This window comes from Xenopus tropicalis, chromosome 7 (assembly GCF_000004195.4).
Source record: "Xenopus tropicalis strain Nigerian chromosome 7, UCB_Xtro_10.0, whole genome shotgun sequence".
Lineage (NCBI taxonomy): Eukaryota > Metazoa > Chordata > Amphibia > Anura > Pipidae > Xenopus > Xenopus tropicalis.
The window spans coordinates 108,484,732-108,501,720 of NC_030683.2; the positions used below are offsets into that span (position 1 = coordinate 108,484,732).

General features: G+C 40.1%; 1 protein-coding gene across 5 annotated transcripts in view; it reads right to left on the bottom strand.

Annotated features, from left to right (window-relative positions):
- Positions 1–16,652, bottom strand: part of LOC101730343 (carcinoembryonic antigen-related cell adhesion molecule 19) — a 30,983-nt gene extending 14,331 nt beyond the window's left edge. The window contains exons 1-2 of one of the 5 annotated variants that reach the window (XM_012957909.2): positions 15,539–15,711; positions 3,867–3,948 (exon numbers count right to left, since the gene is read on the bottom strand). The gene's annotated coding sequence lies outside the window, so the exon portion shown is untranslated. Of the gene's footprint in view, positions 1–3,866; positions 3,949–15,538; positions 15,712–16,492 lie in introns of those variants that run through there. The other 4 variants (XR_001170028.3, XM_031906700.1, XM_004911997.4 and 1 more) reach the window with 4 other exon arrangements.
- Positions 16,653–16,989: the final 337 nt, after the last annotated feature.

Sequence of the window (16,989 nt, forward strand, 5' to 3'; positions counted from 1 at the left end):
TAACAGTCAATAGTGCTCCCCAACGCTTGGCATAGAAGGGGGTAAATATTATTCTCTGGAAAATGTTGTCTGCCTGCGAGTTCTACAAAAGGACATGATTATTACCTTATAATGTGGAGTGGAGTCTTATAAACTGATAAAGATGCCAGTGGGTGTATATGTATATGTGTGTGTGTGAGATACACTGCATTAGGAAGTGCATGAAGCTTATCACCTCCCTTTTATCTGAGATCTTCCTAAGAAATGACATTCATAAAAGGGAAACGCCTAGCAGAGAACAGTAAAATGATAAACACAGTATAAATCAAGTGAGTTGTTCCACAGAGGCACTCCCATGTGTAAATGATGTAATGTATTTTTAGGGTAATAACTATTCCTGCTGTCCTTGCCTTCCGGTGGAATATATTGAGATATTGAATGGCTATATAATAGCTTGTTCTTGCAAAAACAACCTTTTACACTTGCAGCAGTTTAATGTAAAGTTGGTAAGTGCCGTCTCCCACACAATTACAACCTAAGTGGGGCTTTTCCAAAAGCTAAGACTATGCCCCTCCACCAAATATTTGTTATTTGTATGGTATGGCTACCAGGCATGTGGCATCTCCCCAACTACATTATGAAGATAATTCATATATAATTTTATACCATATAATGTAAAAGTATGTTACTTTTAGATAATTAGTAATGAAATGTTCTCCAAATGTTCTCAAAACCATTTGTGTCAGGCAGAGGGAAATACAAAGCCAGTATTCACACAAGTCCGTGTATAACAACTCTCATATGACTCGGGCATGACTGACTAGCTCCCAGCCAAGAGCCAGAGACGATGCTATTGCACTTGTGTAAGCATAGTAGGTAAGTGCTGGCAAAGAAAGATGGCTCATGTAGTAGTGGCTTAACGATGTTTCTCTTGTCCAGTGATATATAGCAGCCAATGAGCAGGCAGGTTTTACTGGTCCAGAGGAATTATTTTTTAAAATTAGGCATCTGATTGGTCGGTATCAGTTACTGTACTGGGGCAAATGTTTCCCTTGTTACTATTAATGGTTCTTTGCTTCTGTCTTTATGTATTCAATAAACATGATGGACAAATAATAAATAAATAAATAGCCATTTGCAATGGGTCCTAAACACACAAATAAGAGGTTTTTAGCAGGTAAATGGCTAAAATAATGCACCATATACAGTATGTTTTATTATTAATGAGCCTTTGAAGGTTGACCTTACTCTGTGCTGCAGTGAATGTGAATGTATTGCTCATTATATATGTTTACCCTTGTGAAGCTCTTTCTAATATATATATAAATATTTCCATCTGTTACATTTTAAATGCCCTCTTTATTCTCCATATTTCATTCCTTGCACTGATTCAAGCCACACTAGTTGGGCTAGTAGCCTCTTGCATTTGTTTCCTAGGAGACTAAATTAAGAATGTAATAATTTAAAAATCAACCATTTCTGTTCCATATTATTAGTATCATCCCTATATATCATCTGGTTAGCAGGTTATCATAGTTGAACCCACACTCACATATTGAGGTCAGTTGCCTTGAGCCTATTTCTATTTTTTCCCTGCCTTTCTAATTTTATAGCATCTCCTTGGCGCTACCATAGAGGTTAATTTCTATATCAACATCATGGAGATCATGCACCATCACATTTACATACTATACTGTTACATTGTCAAACCTCCCTTTAAAATGGGATACCTCTATATACAAGTATAGGATCCCTTATCCGGAAACCCGTTATCCAGAAAGCTCCGAATTACGGAAAGCCTGTCTCCCATACACTCCATTTTAATCAAATAATTCAGAATTTTAAAACTGATTTCCTTTTTCTCTGTAGAAATAAAACAGAACCTTGTAATTGATTCCAACTAAGATATAATTAATCCTTATTGGATGCAAAACAATCCTATTGGGTTTAATTAATGTTTTATTGATTTTTTAGTAGACTTAAGGTATGGAGATCCAAATTAAGGAAACACTCCTTATCCGGAATACCCTTGGTCCCAAGCATTCTGGATAATGGGTCCTATACATGTACTATAATTGCATATATTTCAATAAAAACTGAGGGTCTGTAACATAATTTCAGACCTACTTACCCTGAAACCTACATAGATGAAATTTGTTCTTCTGTTTTGAATGATCTCATCTCTATCTTGCAAAATGTTTATTTTTAGTAAATGTGCATATCTAGACACAGAAAGCATAACCATAAGAACAAACAGCTAGTTTCATGTATAATTGTGTAATACTATACTGTACGTATGATGCAATACTAATGTTGCCACACCTTACTTACCCAGTCAGGCAGGTACGGCCAGGAAATCACATCAATGACTTCATTTTTCCCTATTGCCCTAGATGCAGCACCCTAGGAAGTTGCCTACTCTGCCTACTCCTCATTCTGGCTCTGTCATGAATTGACCTACTCTTATAGAATGGGACTTGTATGTATGAATTTACCATGTATGGTGGACACTACGTTTAGTTGGAGGGAAACAAATATGTTCACAAGAGTAGTTAGAAGGATTAGGGGATTTTTTTGGATAACAAACTGTGTAACTTTAAGAAGCATTAGCCAGTGGTTACTTTTGGGCTCCAGTCATTAAAAAGGATATTAATAAGCTGGAGAGAGTGCAGAGACTGCAACTAAACTGGTAAAGGGGATGGAAGGGTTAAACTATGAGGTTAGACTGTCGAGGTTGGGGTTGTTTTCTCTGGAAAAGAGGCGCTTGCGAGGGGACATGATTACTCTGTACAAGTACATTAGAGGGGATTATAGGCAGATAGGGGGGGTTCTTTTTTCCCATAAAAACAATCAGCGCACCAGAGGCCCCCCCTTTAGATTAGAGGAATGGAGCTTCCATTTGAAGCAGCGTAGGGGGTTCCTCACGGTGAGGGCAGTGAGGTTGGGGAATGCCCTTCCTAGTGATGTTGTGATGGCAGATTCTGTTAATGCCTTTAAGAGGGGCCTGGATGAGTTCTTGAACAAACATATTATTCAAGTCTATAGTTATCTTAATTAGTTAGTATAGATATGTATGTATAATTATATATAGTGATGAGCAAATTTTTTCGCCAGGCAAGGATTTGCAGCGAATTTCCACATTTTGCCATTGGCGAATTGTTTTGCGAAACTTCTGTGAAAAATTGCAGCGGATAAGTTCGCAGAATTTTTTTTTTGTCGCAGTTCAAATTGGGTGCGTACGACGTCAAATTGGGCACGGTCACAGCAAAAAAGGGCGCGGTCGCGTAAAAAAAACCCGCGGGTGGTAAAAAAATAGACGTTGGCAACTCAAAATAGACGCGGGCGACAAAAAAAAATCGTGCGACAAATGCGTTTCGCAAATTTTTCACTGTTTCGAAAATTTTCTTGCCGTATCGCAAATTTTATGGCGAAGCAAAAAAGGGCAGATTCGCTCATCACTAATTATATATATGTGAGTGATTATATATATGTAAGTATGTGTATATATTTGCATTTGGGTTCATTATGAGGGGTTGAACTTGATGGACTTTTGTACATTTTCAACTAAAATTTAGTAAAAAAAAAAAAAAATGTAACTATGAATAGTAAACTTTCTAGAATGAAATTGTCCAAAAACTACTAGTTTATAACTGCTCCGATCTTGCAGCGCTGGTGTCACAAACACACAGCAAGGGGACGTGTTTTTTTCGCTTCAGGTTATTTGTTTGAGATCAGAAGTGTCTGCACCCAATTTACCCTCTGCTGAAACCTTCACTAAAGCAAAGAGAATTTTGATTACATTCTCAATCAGCTGCTTCTTTGTTTGTTTGCAACTGAACAGTCTGAGATACCCGTTTATCTGTGTTGTTGATATAAATGATACCTACTCAGTGTTGGTTGCAGTGGCAGGATTAGTACAATCCTTGATATAAAAGGCAACAGGAATGCTGCTACTTCCAGTCATTACTTCTGTAGGGAAAATGAAAGCAAATTACATCTGTCAATTCTTTGCCATTGTCTCTGCTCCCTTGCTCTCGCCCACACTTTACATATAACCCTTAGGCACCCCTAGGGTAAGAACCCACAACCCGTACACTTGCCATATGCATTAGTTTGGTGGATATCCAGCGATATCCGCCAACTTACACAAGACTTGCCATTTCTTGGTGGATATTGGCTGAGTGCGCCAGCACCTGGGTGGATTCAATGCTTTCAGATGTAGGCACAATGAGAAGATTTTTTAAGTGTAAGGGTGGATTGTCAGCAAGACCCTGAGCCCTCACCAAGGAAATAGGGTTATATGCTTTTGAACTATAACACTATGAACACTTTAGTACTGTATAAAATGACTAGGCCCCAATGATTCTTAAGCAAATAGAGAAATACCTTTGAACTATTCAATAAATCTTCTGAGTACAGAAAGAGCTGGACCAAAATAGAGGATAAGTGGTATACACAGTATACAGTGGCTCTATCATGTAGCTAGAACATGTGAAGGCACAGTCTCAGGCAAGGAATGCCCTCCAGCCGAAGCCACTTGGGGATAACACCAGAGATGTTGATATTTGGCGCATGGAGCCAAAGTAGAAAGTGGGCTTGTCCTAATGTCACAATAGGCCACGCCTCCACATCATATCACAGATTGCTCACTGTACATGTGCACATTCTTTTTTCTCAAGTTGACTACTGCGTATCAGACTCAGAGGAGAGAAAACCAAGGGCATGGCCAGGGGACTGGCCTGTAATGCCGAAAGTGCGGGAGCTTGATCCCATTTCCAACTGTGGTCCCTACACTCAGTTGGGTCTCACCTTGAAGAACTAATTCCACACTACTCTCAGTGGAGTCCAATACTTCTCTTTCTAAGGTGGCCTGTCTAACTTACAACTCCTATCAGTGTGCAAGACAGTAGCTTTACATTCTTTGCCATAAAACTAGAGTTAGTGTTTCTGCTCAGTTTTTCTTTCAGCGCCAGCACCTGCAATAGGCAAACCATTCTCCTTTTACTGGGATGCTTGGACAGGCCAATAGCACTGAGTGCTGACTGAAATAGAAGCCCATTTGATGAATTCCTGTAATCTAATAAATTACTGCAAGATGACCAAGACCTAATGGGTGAGATGTAAGCAAAATAACCCTGGTAATTGTATGGTGTTCTGAAGCTTTTGCTTTGATTTTGGACCAGCAGTGGACCAGAAGCAAGTAGAATGGCTTTATATGGATTTGGATTGCTGTATATAATAAAGATGGATGAACTGGTTGCTGTTCAAGTGTAAATAAATGATCTGAATGATGCATGGTTTTATTTAGACATAAATATTGTTTAAAAAAAATAATTTAAAAAATAATCAGAAGATCAATGAAGTGTCTGCTCCAGAGTACATGGGAATATTACCCAGCTTGGCATGAAAAGGGTTAAAGCAGGCTCAAACTGGCAATCTGGATACAATGACAAATGTGGGAGGAGTTGCTGTAAGATGCCATAGACCTGTGCTTAAACCTGTAAGATCTGTTCTACACTAATATAAAGTAAAACAAGGATTTCTCTGTAGGTAGGAAAGGAACTCTATATCAACCTACATTAGCTAACTGGTTAATGGCAATCACATTGCACATTGCCTGACAGATACATCACTGTCTCCTTGGTGAAGTGCAAGACGGCCTACTCTATTGACGTCACACTTAAATATTCATCACTGTTACTTGGAGCTAGTTAGGAAAAGGCTTTAATGCTCCTACACTTCAGTGATCCAGATGATGGAGAAAATAAACTATTCAAAATCTTTGGGAAGGGTTAAATTGCATCTTCTTGGCTCCAGAACAGCAATCAGATCCGCCTTGTAGTAACAGTTATAGCAGTGATCCCCAACCAGTGCCTCAGGAGCACTATGTTGCTCACCACCCCCTCTGCTGTTGCCTCCAGTGGCCTCAAAGTAGGTGCCCATTTGTAAAATTCTGACTTGGAGGCAAGTTTTGGAAGCATAGAGACACCATTTTACTCCAAGCAGAGCCTCCTCCAGGCCCAGAGTCTACATGGGGCTACCAAATAGCCAATCACAGCCTTCCAAGGGAGCTTTTTTACACTTCTGCAGCTCGCCAACACTTTTTATCTGCACGTGGCTCACAAGTAACTTTTCAAGGAAATACCTATTGTATTAGCCAATAAAACCACTTGAGGGAGAACATTCTACAACTTCACAATTCTTACTGTAACAAAAATTCTTTGTGTTCCTTCAGATTTAAACCTTATTTCATCTAAAACTAAACAAACTTCATGTGTCTTCTGGAAAGATTTGCTAATGAAAAGGGAACAAAGATAAATAGTGACCATATCCTTCCAAGTGTCCTCTTTTTCTATTATTAACCCATTTTACTGGAGTGTACTGTATATCTATCTAGCTGCAAGATGCAAAGAAATAAGAAAAGAGAATAAGAGAAATAAGCCTAAAAATAATAAACAAGTATAATCTTCAAAAAAGTTACTAACGAATTTTAAAAGAGTAATACATATGGCTTAGCTCCCAAGAGAATGGGATTTTTCAAATGGTTATACACAGAGTAGTTCTAGGATAGTTATGTTTAGCTGGAATATTTCTAGTATAGTAGCGCCTCGAGAAGTCCCTTGTGAATGTCAAGTGATTCACTGCTTGGTCTCAAGTGCTTTTAATACTAGATGTTTATTCCTCACAGCCAGCACCGGCACAATCCTTTAGTTACACAAGCGCTCATTCCATGTGGAAAATGCAGAAGAAAGTCATAAAATGTAAATCACTTATTTTCCTTGGGGTTATTTAATGCCTCATTGTGTGTGTGTATTTATTATATGTTTGATGGCGGCTGCTTGTTGTATTTATATGTGGAACTGTCAGATAGTGGCTGTGTAAACTCCATACAGAAATATGAAGGTGACTTCAGTAACACCACAATGGCTATTCCAATTTATTTTTTTATTTCCAGTTATTTCTATAGCACTTTAAAGAGATTATTCATCATTGACATCTGTCCCTGCCCCTAGAGGAGCTTACACATTCACACACACTATGGTCAGTTTAGTCAGAGGACAATTAACCTGCCTGTATGTGTTTTTTTTGGAAGGTGGAAGGAAATTGGAGTACCTGGAGGAAACTCACACAGAAACAGGGAGACCATACAAACTCCTTGCAGACAGCGCCCCATTGCTGCAAGGCAGAAGTACTACTCACCGAGCCACCATGTTGCCCCCAGTAAGTTTCTTAGCTTTCCAAACTCAAATCCCATGAAGCAATCTCCTTTTGCCTGCAGAAATGTGCTTAATACAGGGAACATATCTATATCAAGGTGTTTCAGATCTTCAGGTCCTTCTCCTTGTAGGCCTGAAACATTGTGCATCACATATATCTAATAAACTCACAAAACTGAGCTGGAGAAGTTCTCTTGGTGGGCTGGGAGGGGTAGACCTGAGCACTGAAATTTGAGAAAATCAGTGGAATATTCTGTTTGAAGCTCTATATTGGGGACTGAATAAGCTGGCATATGATTATGGTATCTCTCTATATAGTATTTAGGGAAACCTAAGGAGATGCCAAAGCTAGGGAGTCCTTAGTCCTACCAAGGTGTTAGATGCAATAATATATGTCCCATGACTAAGCCATTGTTTCCTTATGGTTTCTTGTTAGAGAACACAATAGGGAGGATATAAAAGATAGTAATCAAGGTTGTAGCCATCAGGCCTAAAGGTGGCCATACACATTACAATAATGATCTTTCCTGCAACCATTGGGGGTGTAAAGCAAATAGTTCTTCCAGGATAGTGCTAAACAACTTATCACATGTAGCGGGCTGATTATTTTTCATATAGCATGGTCGTGGGCCAGATTTGGTTAAAATAATGATGTCATGCAGTGTCATATAAGTCTATGGTGCCTTACTGGAGACCATAAAAATTCTTTGAAGGGCCACATCTGGCCTACCAGCCTTCAGCTAGACAGCCCTTGGAAAACTTATTGTTGCCGGTGGAAAGGCATTTCAGGGCATTTCAGAGTGGTTAGACTAACTTGCTCCATCGGACATTAGCCTTTAGCAAAACCGTTGTGTATAAAATGAGCCCTAAAGCTGGAAGGGAAATACTTCTAGGCAAGGGCACTGAGATTACTGATTAGATAAACAGTTACTGAAATAACGTTTCTTGCCTTTCTGTAAAGATAAGGACATTGAGTAAATAACTGACTTTAGACATTATAGCAAAGAAACTATAATGGCTAGGGAGATAGGGGCTAAAAGAGCCCAAGAGCCCTTTTCAAATTCCAGACAGGCACCAAGAGCCTTCTTGAAACAGAAGATATTCATGTCTCACCCATAGCACTGCCTTAAAACCAATAATGAAAGGCTTTGACCTTCACTTATGTCATTATTGGCAGAGACAGGCAAATGACTCCTTGTCCATATGGCCAACTATGCCTCCAGAACCACTGGTTTAATAGCACAAATACAGCCCAATAGTTTAGAGCAATATATCCAAACTTGCAGACAGCCTGTTTTGATCATCTTAGATCTCATCATCTCATCAGTACAAGATACTGGAACATTCTGAGGGGGTGGGACTTGAAAAACAGCAAAGCGAAAGAACCATATTGGTTAGGGAGTGAGAGAGGCTAAAAAGGAGCTTTGTAACAGTAATACTAGAATGGTGCTAGGTTATGGCTGCCAGCACTTGCCTTCTTTTTTTTTTTTATTATTGGAAGTGAAAACTGTACATAATCATTGCAATACACTGCTGGTTCTGACTAATTGTACCACTGAAACAGTTTTGCCATTTATTCTATCAGCAGTAGGACATGTGATGTTTGAAGACCCCCATGCCCAGAATACTGCAAGGAGCAGCAGAAAGTAGGCAATGGCAGGTACAACGGTTTACACTTTCTGTGTATCTAACTAGATCAGCTAAAGATGAGATTCCTATGGGAAAACTCTTATCGACTGGTGCAAATATATCCAAATATAGCAGCCTCACTCTGTGCTGTGATAGGATAATTGGCAGAATCAATGTGCAGAAAGAAACAATCCTTTCACTTAAATGTGCAAAGTCTGCACTGACAAAGAAACATCTGAAAAGACTGGAAATACTGTAAGTGCTCTGATAACTTACTGCAGTGCTCTGCAAATATTATGGGGAAATGGCTATAACAGAGACAAAATGTTCTGGGCATGACATTTAGGTCCAGACTTAAAAATGGGACATTTTTTCATGTGTTTAGTGTTTAGAATGGCCCTTTTTCATCTGAAACGTTCTGGTGGCGCTATGAATGGTGGCAGTCGGATTAAAGGGGAACTGGGTGGTGTAACTGGACGGAGGGGCATACATGAGTGGCCCAAGGGTGGTGCTGGCAGCCCTATATGTGTTGTAAAGCTAGAACAGAATTTTCCCTGCAAAATGACTCAACCTTTAAAATGTTAAGGGTCATTTAGAGCGCAGTGGTACTAAAATTGAAACTCATATTGACATTATTAATTAGGGGCACTTGTGTCTAAACAAGCTCCTTGCATTCCCATAGAGCAGAGTCATGAGCACTTGTGGTTATAAATGACCCTTTTTAAAAGCAAGTTATTGGCATTATGTGCCTGTTTGTTATCAAATCTGCCACAACAAATTCTTTATGAATTATGAAAGGGCTATGTGCAGTTAGATCGAGACATTTAACCTGTATAAGGCCATATCTACATCAGCAGCTATGTCCTCAGGGAACCTGATTGCTTCCGGCTTATGGTTACTCTTAGGTAATTAGAGAGCCTCGTGTGCAGCCCAGTTGCCATGGAGTTTATTTTTATTTTTACCATCAAGTGTTTATAAAGTGGCAAGAGCACTAATTGGTAAAATGTTATTGCATTATTTTTGTAACCTAGGCCATTGTATGCAGGTTTAGTATCTTGGGAACAGGAAATCCTGGGAAAATAACAAAAGCATTAACTGTTGTCAGCTTCACTGACTCTGTAAATTAGCTCCACTGAGAAGCAAATGCAGTTAGTTACGAGAGAACCTTATATTCCTATATTCTTATATACCTCTATTACCATAGAACCTTATATTCCTATATACCTCTATTACCATAGAACCTTATATTCCTATATACCTCAATAACTATAGAACCGTATATTCCTATATACGTCTATTACCATAGAACCATATATTCCTATATACCTCTATTACAATAGAACCTTATATTCCTATATATTTCTATTACCATAGAACCTTATATTCCTATATACCTCTATTACCATAGAACCTTATATTCCTATATACTTCTATTACCATAGAACCTTATATTCCTATATACCTCTATTACCATAGAACCTTATATTCCTATATACCTCTATTACCATAGAACCATATATTCCTATATACCTCTAGTACCATAGAACCGTATATTCCTATATACCTCTAGTACCATTGAACCTTATATTCCTATATACCTCTATTACCATAGAACCTTATATTCCTATATACCTATATTACTATTAAACCTTATATTCTTAATGATTTTATTTTTCATGTACACATCATCCGTGCTACAGAAATGCACCAAAACCTGCACCACTGAAACCCCCTGTATATAAAGGAATTACAGGATGCAATTCAGCAATAAAGGATGGCTGAAGCATTCCTGCGCTAGGAATAATAGCTACCCATTTGCAACTCTACAATAAACTAGCTCTTGGCAGCCCTACAGACCCACCCATCACTGAAAGTACTGCATGATCTTCCCAGCTTGGATCTAAATACAGGAAAAGCACTGTGCTCAAAGATGATGATTAAAGGAGGAGCAGAAGCCAGAATACATGCCATAATAAAACTAGAAAAATCTTTTATGCGAAGCGTACATGTGCCTATACAGCAGATACATTAAAATGCCTTTACAGCAAAGCCCAGGCTGCTTAAGCAGCTTAATGATGCTAAAATGTCTAGCTAGAATATGTAGTGATTGGGGATTTAATGTTAATCCTAGTCCTATTGTGGGTCATGTAGTGCTGGCTTTTCAATGTGGGAGGAAGAGGATCCCTATGGGCACAGGGGTATTCTAGGTATTCTCTTTGTCTAGTGGTTCAAAACTGTGTGCTTGCCCTTCCTGGAGCCTGAAGACTGGGGGGGGTAGAGTCCCACCATAGGGGTCCCGCACCCCCTCCCCCAAGGAGACCCCGCCATGGTCCCCGCCGCCCTCCTGGGCACCCGCCGCCAACCCAACCCCCTCTCCCGTATACTTATGTGCGTCGGAGAGGGGGACCTGCGGGCCTGAGTGCACACCAGGGATCGGTTCTGGGCCAGCAAGGCCTACCGAGTTTTTTCCCGATGTCCCGCTGACCCAATCTGACCCCACTCAGAGCACACATTGGAACATAACCTTAGCCAATAAGAGCCTGCGGTGGAAAAAGACAAGTTTGGGAGACTGATGCAGAAGTAAAAACAGATGTAAATTACAAGAGGTGCACCGCCACCCACAATATGTTGTTATGGTTACATCTGAAAGGAAAAGCAGGTATTCTGGTTTATTACAAAGAATCTGAAGCCGCTACAGATTATAATCAAGAAGTTATTTCTACACAATACTAAGAGCTTCCCCAAATACATAAACATAATACAAAGAAGATTTTTACAGTTCAATGACCTGTATAAAAAGACTCAGCCTGTAGCTATTTTAATGGTCATGGGAGTTTTTGGTGACTTCAAATCTTATTATGATTTGCAGTAGGGGTGCCTTGTGCCTATATATTCTGTATATCTTATGCCTGTATAAGTTATAAAGGGTAATAATATTTGATTATAGGGAAAGATTTGGCAAAATGCATGGGATGCCGTCGTTTTGTGAAGCTTACTTGAGTGGACAGGTAGACAGCTCTGTTTACTAAAGGGGTCAATTACAACCAAATTCTTGGCTGCAGGTACAGATGTCATTTTGATGCTGACAGAAATTTTACAAATAAAAAAGCTAATAGAAAAAATTTACAGAAAAAGGTTGGCTAAGGATTTTTGATAAATCTGCCCCACAAGCACAACAGCGTGTTGCTTTAAGCAGCTGACACATGGAAGATTAGCCATATCATGTTGGAGGTGTTATCTTTGGGGAAAAGACGCAGTAGCACGGGCAGGTCTGGGAAGATAAATGAGGGAAGAAATTTGAGTGTTTAAAAGTCAAATAACAAAACAGATAGAGAGAGAGAGAGAGAGAGAGAGAGAGAGAGAGTAGAACTGCCTTTAAACTATGCTATAAGCTGCTTATCCTTTCAACTGTAGTCTGTCCAGCTGCAATGATGCGGGCGGGCCCCTGTACTGTATAGAAAGTAGGGCTGAGGCCTCCCTGCACATGTGCACATTGCTATTGAAAGCATTCTGTCTGTCCCTTGCTATTCTCTGCCCTGCTGCAGCAGTCTTTTCTTGCTGGAAGGAGAGCTGACTACTGCTCTATTTTTTTCATGAGTCAATACAAGCATTGCAGAAAAGAACAGACAAGTATTGCTTCCAACAGCAATAATATGTAGGGGATCAGAGGACTCTTTCTCTGTCTGTGACATCATCCAGCCCAGTTACAGACTGGAGAGAAATTGGGTTGGCTGGGAGCCCCACTTCTGGGAGAAAAGGAGGACCCAGGGAGTACCTGGCTTTTGAGTCAAAACCACAGATGGGGTCAGCAGGTTATAAAGGGGTCCCTGCTGCAGTGCCAGCCAGAGAGACCAGATCCTGTGAGTAACCCAGAGTGTGCTCTGCTTTGCATCAAGCTCCAGTCTATAAAGAGATATCTGCTAAGTTGCTGGTGGATGCCTTTATGTGTGAGTCTCCAGTGTGTGTCCCCTGTGTGAGGACAGGTGCTTGTGTGACTGCTACTTTGGGACAGGTAGCGCTACCTGGGGGAAGCTCTTGGGGAAGGGACAGAGAAGGAGTCTTTGTCTACCCAGATCAGAGTGTGGCACTGTGTGGGACCTTAAGAGACTGTGCTGGGAGTGGATAGACCACACGGGTTCCCCAGGGTAAGATTTCTATCTGTTATAACGTTTATTCATGCTTTATTCATCTTTTATATGAAGTTTAACTTTGCTGCAAAAAACTGTGTGTGATTATTTCCTAGTGGAACTCCCCTGAGGTGAGCTCCTTAGTGTTCACTAGGTGGAGGCACTGCGCTAAAACCCCAGGTCCCAGTACCTTTAAAATAAGCAAAGGGATTTTCAGGGCCTGTGACTGCAAAGGGAAGTGGGTGTAAGGAAATGTGCCAAGAAAGGGTTACAAACATTTAAAAATAATGAAAAACACTGACATTTTGATTAATTGGGGTTAGACCAAATCTGAAAAAATGGATTCAGTACATCCCTAGTTCTTTAGGGAACAGTTTCCCCTTGGGTTACATTCCCTTTCACTGTATTCATGTATGGGTGTAATAGTTTTCCAAAGCAGACTGGCAGCCCAGCATTCACACAAAATGCAAATACATTTAACCCCCAACCCTGGCACAGACATACATTTACTGACACAGTGCAGAGGCAAATAATCTATATACAGGTATGGGATCCCTTCTCCGGAAACCCTTTATCCAGAAAGCTCCGAATTACGGAAAGCCTGTCTCCCATAGACTCCATTTTAATCAAATAATTCAGAATTTTAAAACTGATTCCCTTTTTCTCTGTAGAAATAAAACAGAACCTTGTAATTGATCCCAACTAAGATATAAATAATACTTATTGGATGCAAAACAATCCTATTGGGTTTGATAAATGTTTTATTAATTTGTTGGTAGACTTAGGTTATGGAGATCCAAATTACGGAGAGACCCCTTATCCGGAATACCCTTGGTCCCAAGTATTCTGGATAACAGATCCTATACCTGTATTATTATTAACATTTATTTATAAAGCGCCAACATATTATATCAGACTTTCCCCAGTCTGTGCCCTCCTGTTTTACACAGAAGTCTGGAGCTGCATCTCCTTCTGCCCCATTGTTATCTGTCCCTGTACGTGCCATCTAGTCCCTGTTCCATTGTGGAAAGTCTTAGACTGTATTTTTAATTAAAAGAGAAAAATAGCATATACAGGATATATAGATAGATAGATAAATAATAGATAGATAGATTATAGATAGATAGATAGACAGACAGACAGATAGGCAGACAGACAGATAGATAGCCCGTTATATCAGCCACGTGACACAGTACTGCCATGTACAGAAGCCTTATGGATAGACAGTTCTTCCCCTTGGTGTCTGCACTTAAATAACCAGTTATAGTGGATGCCGCAGTTAAGGAAAGGAAGACATTTGCAGCAGGATAAAGGGCAGAGCCTGACCTACATTGCCTTTAGTCCTACACTGTGGCACGCCAATCACCTTTTAACCAATGCCCAGAACTGTCTGCAGCCTCAACCTTTATTGCCAACAATTGCTTAACAACATTACACAACAGGCTGTACAGATCCCATAGGATCTCTCTCTGTCAGACATAATTATGCCATAAAGTAACAGACATACAATTACACTGGCTCACAGTAACTGAGGAACAGACAAGGGGGCACGGATCCAAACCTACAGTAGGGCGAGTGTCAAAAGGGCGTTAATTGTCCCTGCAGGTAGTGACCATCAAATTGTCATCTAGTTTGTGGTTCTTTACTGCAAACCTATAACTAATTGCAGTAAAGCATGCACTTAAACATATTTACACTGGATAATGCTGGGTGACCTCAATTGCTTTCCATTAATGTCGATGTGAATCAACCCTGCGGCAAGTCACTGGCACTTAAAGGGACAGAAACTCAACTAATACAGGGATGTTGCTCTAACTATATCATGGGCAGAATTAGAAGTAGAGCTGCATTGTAAGACCCCTAGGTTGCCCGGGGGTTGCCCAGATGTCTTTATAAGCCATCGCCAGCCTGCAGACGCATTGTACATCATATTATTGCCCCAGTATATAGAAAAAGTTGGCCGCCACTGGTCACGCAAGGAACCATATGAGTCAGATAATGAAACCGACAGAGGTCAAACACTGGAGGTCAAACCGACAGCCCCTAGTACCTTGTGTTTCTGCCTGCAGGTAATGCGGTACATATAAAACAATGGGCAGACGATGACAAGGTCCTGCAGGCCAGAGATTTAAGACAATATGTTCCAAGAGACGGTGGGAAATAATAAGCAGAAATCCTCTATATGATATTGCTGCCTGATGCACACACCTGGGGGGTTCCAACATGGACGTAACAACTGAGACTGTACACCCTAACGCTGCATGGGGGGGTTATAGCATTATAAGGGCCCCTACTCTTGCACCATTAAAACAAATATACAAAATGGTTCATTTAACCAAAAGATGTTTGGGGTTCACCCCCCTTTGCTGTGAGGACCAGCAACCTATGCAAGCAGCTTATTATTATAATTATGAAGCTAGACTGGTCCACCCCTCCCCAGACTGTCTAGGTCAGCACTTGCTACAGTTAAATGCAACCTCCCTTACACAATAATAGGGGCATAGTATAATGCAACAATACACACAGACACGCATGCAGTGCCATGTTACATGCAAACACTACATAGGGACACATAACGGTACTCACTGTGCAAGTGGGCTCCTTCCTAAGCTTCTGTAGCAGTGCATAGAGAAAGGCAGAGAGACAGCAGAAAGGGAGGGGGGCACAGAGGGGGTGGAGCGTGGGATTATGCAGCAAAGCCAGTTATAGCCTGGGGAGACACAATGCATTCTACTGATACAAAACAAGAGGCAGCATTCAATGAGCTCTGGGAGAGGAGCATAAATAAATTGCTTTTTGTCCAGGACATACAGCAGCAGCAGCAGGATTATATCTCTTTGGTGATCAGATGAAAACAAAAAAAGCCATACGGCTGGCATCATCAGTTTAAATGTCCTATCGGGCAGCAGGGCATGCTGGGAGTTTTCATTCAACAAAGGCCTGAGGGTTGCAGGATGGATTTCTTGGCTTTTTGTTTATCAAAAGGGAATGTTTATAAAGTAATTTATGCTGACGTTCGACTCCTGGGATAATTGCACTCAGTAGATTATTGCTGTTTCTTATCGGAAATGAAAAAATAAAATCGGCATGAAATGTCCTACAAAACTGTGCTCAGTGCAAGGCTTTATATAATAAAGTTGTATATGCATTTATACATACATTTGGCTGGCATGGTTTTAGGGATTCGTTATCTGGAAACCCGATATCCAGAAAGGTGTGAATTATGGGAAGGTTGTCTCCTATAGACTCCATTTTAATTAAATGATTTGAAATTTTAAAACACATCATCTTTTTCCCAGTAAGATTAATAACAGTGCCTTGAACTAATATATAATTAATCCTTCTTGGAGTCAAAACAATCCTATTGGGTTTATTTAATGTTCAAATGATTTTTTAGTAGACTTAAAATATGGAGATGCTTATTACGGAAAGACCCCTTATCCAGAAAGCCCAAGGTCCCGAGCATCTGCATAATAGAGCCCATACTTGTACAAGCTACCTAGAATTCTAATATCTATCCCTTATTTATATAGTACTTACATATTACGCTGTGCTTTACAGGAACGATACATTATTCACACCAGTCCCCCAGTCCAATGAGTTGGAAAGTTCCATTTGACCCACTTCCACTTTAGAAGGCCACTTCCAGGCACCAGATCACAGGCCTTCTCTTCTATGCAGAATCCTTTTTAGATTATAACACAAAAGGAGGGCGATGGGAGGTCTAAATAAGAAACACATTGGGTTAATTTACACAGGGCATATTTGCAGCTGGAGCCTAGCTTATATCTGCTGAGTGTACTCCATATGATACTGTAGGGCAGGTTTATTTATATTTCATGCACAGCAAGGCTAATGATATCTGTAATAATCACATACAGTCATTTCTACTTGCTGCTTGTTAGATACAGCCTAGCCATGTTTTATAAAAGATTATTATTCTAATAATAATTATTATTTTATTGCATAGAATACAATCATGAAAGCCTTTCCAGGCATAATTTATGTAAGGAGTCAGACAAGGGTAATGTTTTCAG